The following is a 5,000-nucleotide window of genomic DNA, read 5'->3' as shown; positions in this document are numbered from 1 at the left end:
AGGTGAATCTTCTTTGTTTGTTTTTCTCTGTTTTGTTCAGCAGTATTATTTGGTGAGATATTTATTTGTAGCTTGGCTGAAAGCAATTTGAGTGAAAGCAGCTTAATTTACACGTTCTTTAGCTGGGCGGGGCCAGCTGTTGAGACTATCTTTAGCTGGGCGGGGCCAGCTGTTAACTCATTCAGGGCCAGTTTAGGACTGCCAATATTTAGCACAGGCCAAAGATTTTCATAATTGTTGGTCATCTTTCAAGACCCACAGTAAATTATCTATTAGCACCAGAGTGATTTGCAATACCTCAAAATGAAGATGTACGTCTCTGGGTTCACCAGGAAAAAAAAAGTTAGCTTTTAGCATGTTCTGTACTCTACTTATATCCATTTATATACACCCTGTTTTCACCCAAAATGTCTCTCTCTCAGATGACAAACAGGAGCAAATACAATTTCTGTAAAATACACATTCTCAAGCAGAACTCGCTCTCAATTCTTTTATTTTGAACTGTATTGACATCAGACATGTAAATACTATTCGTTATGACACAAATGAAAAAAAAAATATATATATATATATATATATATACACATGAAGTGCTTTTTTTTTACATTCAACAGTACAGCAGTGTGAGTGAGTGTGCAGACAGACACACAGACAGACAGACAGAGAGACAGACAGACAGACACACCGACAGACAGACAGACAGACAGACAGACAGACAGACAGACAGACACACACACACACACACACACACACACACACACACACACACAGACACACACACACACACACACACACACACACACACACACACACACACACACACGATCCCCCTTCGTTGCGTGATTTCTAACTCCACATAGGATAAGCAATAACCACGCCCTGTGGCGCCGGGATTGGCCAGGAGCAACACTGGAGCAGAGACACTACACTGGAGGGCACGCAGTCCAGCGATTTCATGAAGCTCTTGAGAACGGGCAGCGGACTTCTGCCTGTCTAGCTGTTCGTGTGCTGCTCGTCCATGTCTCCCCCTGTCATATCCTTCTGCTATCGTTACCGTTTTCCCCTCGGCTATTCAACACGTCCTCACCGCCCTCTGATCACTGCTGATCGATCATTTCCTCATTCCTCCGATGATCAAACGCATCTGTGGATTACTTTCTCCGGTTTTCTCCGGCTGGCACACAGGAAGGCTGGCACACAGGAAAACGACCAGCTCCTGCAGCGCGCGAGGGGCGTTTCAATGGGGTTTCTCCTGTCTGCACAAGGCAAGCTCCTTATCCGTTTTCTGATATTCCTCCTGCTCAATTTCAAAACAACAGCTGCGGTATGTGTTTGTTCACGTGTTGTCTTAGATGATAGGGACCTGATACCATGTGACAGGCTGGGGAAGTGTTTTAACTACGCCCTGCAGTAATAAAAACAAAAACACGTCAAACACGTCATTGGCCCTCTGGGCTATTCCTGATAAGACGTCAAAGACGTCATTGGCCCTGAATGAGTTAATTGTTGGTGGGAGGAGACTAGCTCCTCTGGTGAAGCAGTACTTCTTGTCATAAGCTGTGTTTCCATTACAGTTTTTCGCAAAATAATTGCGATATTTCTACAACTTCGACAATGTACAATTGCGACTTGTAGGCGTTTCCATTGAAGTTGAGTTTGGTCTGACGGCGCGCACACTTGAACGCACTTCCCGTTGCAGCAGCTGCCACAGTGATTACGCACGGGGATCTGCCCATATCCTGTCCCCTGCATGCTCAAATCTAACCAATGGTCAATGCAAATCACCACATGAAGTTACAACACATATAAACGAGCCTGATTATCAATTCAAAAGAAAATGAGTCGCAAAATGTTGCTGGCTGCGGTGAATGCAGTGAGCGCGACAGGCAGAGGAAAAAAGGTAGCCTAATAGCCTACAACTGGTCCGATTTAGAGATGGAGGGGAGAAAAGGCTGATTTGGTTCACCTGAAATGTGTGTAATGTACAGTATTACTCACAGTCACTGTATTCACTTCAGTCAGCAGCACCGCACCGGTGTGTGCTTTTCATCCCCTCATCTCGCCGCTGTGCCAAAATGCGCGCTCACAGGCTCACATGCTGCGGAGGTTTTGCCAAGGCTTATCGAACCGTTTCTCCCTCATTTTCCGCTGCTTTTCCAAAGGAGAATGGGTCACATGACGTGCAAATGCGGAAAATGTGTTTCCATTACACTTTTGCGATAAACTGCTATATCGACACGTCTGAAAAACCACCTCATGAGAGCGCAAAAACTTTTTGCGATATTTGGGAGGTTTTTCGAAATTTACGTGTTTCCATTACCCAATTTCTATTGCGAGATTTAGATTTTGCGCATTTCTGAGGGTAATGGAAACATGACTAGTGTCATTCTACAGCACGGGTGCCCAAACTCTTTTGGGATGAGAGCTACTTACAAAAAATAAAACTAGTCACGAGCTACTTATTTCTCCCTTGTCCCCCTCAAGTACCACATTTTAACAGTATTATATTATTTACTTAACATGATTTAATAATGTTATAATGTTAAAATACTGTAGATACTGGGTTAGCTATACATGAGTGGGAATTAGTTTATGCATTAAAAATTAAAAATTAAAATTCTAAACTTTGGATTTCTTTGACCATCCTATCTCCACCGTCATCTCTATCTTCTCCACTTACCCTTATCAATTCCTCTCTGTCATCTGCTCTTTTTCCTACTCTAAAGACTGTCAGGCCTCCCTCCCAAACCTCCCTTGACCCTGCTGCTATCCAGAACTACAAACCTCTCTCTTCTCTTATTTCTATCCAAAACTCTGAGCGAGCATTTTCCAAACAACTTTCTCTCCCAGAATGACCTTCTGGATCCTCTTCAATCTGGTTTCAAGGCTTCTCACTCTACTGAGACAGCTCTCTCCTTGCAGTCACAGAGGTGCTGCACACTGCTAGGGCCTCATCCCTCTCCTCTGTCCTTGTCCTCCTTGAATTGTCTGCCGCTTTTGATGCAGTCAACCACCACATCCTTCTCTCCATTCAATCTGAAATGAGAATCACTGGCTCTGCACACTGCTGGTATGCACCCTATCTACCTAATCACCACTAACATGTCTCCTGGAGGGGACCTGTGTCCAGAACCTGCACTCTTAACACCGGTGTCCCTCAGGGCTCAGTCCTAGGGCCTCTCCTATAAACTCTCAATATTCAATATGGCGTCTGTATATCCCACGGCCATATGATCTCCTCTCATGGCTTCTCCTGTCACTGCTATGCAGATGACACTCAGCTGTACCTCTCCTTCCACCCCTCCGACACACGAATTGATGGATGCACCTCCACATATCTCAAAGACATCGGTGCCTGGATGTCTGCTCACCAGCACAAGCTCAATCTTGGTAAGACAGAGCTTCTCTTTCTCCCAGGGAAAGATTGCCCATTCACAGACCTGTCCATCTCCATTGGCAACACTACTGTGTTACCTCACAGACTGCTAATAACCTCGGGGTGATCCTGGACAACCAGCTGTGTCCAGCTCGACCTGCATCGCAGCGACTACCCGCTCTTGTGGGGTTTTTTTACGAGGGAAGTGACCCAACTCCTGGTCCAGGTCCACTTGTCTCCCGCCTGGACTACTGCAACGTTCTTCTGGCTGGGCTACCGGCCTCTGCCATCTGATCCAGAACGCTGCAGCCCGTCTGGTGTTCAACTATCCTAAATTCACATCACTCCCTTCTCCTGCCCTGCTGCCACACTGGTGGAACGAGCGAATCACTGCCCATCTTTCAGCTGAGACTAAAGACACACCTCTTCAGGCTACACCTGGACCCCTCTTGAAGAAACAGTTCCTGTCTGGAAATAATAATAATAATTTAATTTTCATTTCATTTTATTTGTATTTGTTCTGACCAAACACAGTACAAGAAACCGTATACAATACATCTTGTTAACAAGTTACAGGCTTGGCCAGAAAGGAGCAGGATGAAGAAAAACTTGTTATACCTGCCCCTTTCTTGAAAAATTTGTAAAAAAAACAAACATAGATGGTCTGCCTAATTTGATAAGCAGTCATTTGAAATAGACGCTACATCATGGCCTCGGAGAAACAAAATGTTAATTAATAATTAGCAATCTTGTGACTATTACACAATCATGTCACATGAGAACAAACAAAATGTGTACAATAAGAAAATCATCCAGATACTTCATATTGGCTAATTATTCTTTTCCTATAAATCTTTTTAAACTGGAGAATACCCCTACAACTCGTTAAATAATTCGGTAGAGAGTTCCAAAGTTGAATACCTGTAACTGAAACACACATCTGATTTAAGGTGGTCCGTGCAAGTTGATGTCTAAAATTATATTTCCTTCTGTGGTCCTCCTCTAGAGAAACAAAAACAAACAATTTCTGCAAATTAACTGGCAAAGCTCGAACAAAACCAATAATGTCTGTAATTCAACTAAATCTCTAAATTTGATTAATCCGGATTTGATAAACAGTCTGTTGGTGTGTTCTCTTGAGTCCACATTATGAATGATTCTTACGGCTCTTTTCTGTAAAATAAATAGTGGATTTATATTACTCATATCGCTGCTGTCGTTCCAGGACCTTGTATCTCCAAAACAGAAACTTTTCAGGAAGTAAAAAAAACCTGTTTGCTCTTAAACTACTGAACCAAATGTCGTCAAAGTTGGCACATGTCTTAATTATAGTTAGTTTCCCGCTGAATGTGTCATTACTTTATAAATATCTGACCTGGATAAGCTCAAATGATGTTGTTTATATTATCAGTCCGACTTGGAAGTGCTTTCTCATGGCCAGTCAAGCGGGAGGCAGCCGCATCCTCATGCACGAGCCCCCAAGCTCCAGGCCGCGGGCGCGCGCGTAGGAGCAGCAGGATTGCCCCTCGCCTCTCATGGCCGATTTGGGGCTTTCGCATGGGGTGAGAAATAGTCTGACATAACGTAACGTTAATGTTACTTTATTCTCATCAGAAAGCACTCC

The 5,000-nt window shown here is 43.8% G+C and overlaps 1 protein-coding gene across 1 annotated transcript in view; it reads left to right on the top strand.

The window, feature by feature from the left end:
* The window catches only part of nfia (nuclear factor I/A), a 170,426-nt gene that overhangs the window by 153,279 nt on the left and 12,147 nt on the right, over positions 1-5,000 (top strand). The gene's annotated exons all lie outside the window — the stretch shown is intronic.

The sequence above is a fragment of the Poromitra crassiceps genome (genome assembly GCF_964638095.1).
Source record: "Poromitra crassiceps genome assembly, chromosome: 12".
NCBI lineage: Eukaryota > Metazoa > Chordata > Actinopteri > Beryciformes > Melamphaidae > Poromitra > Poromitra crassiceps.
The sequence above is the reverse complement of the archived record's forward strand: the minus strand, read 5'-3'. Positions and strand labels throughout refer to the sequence as shown.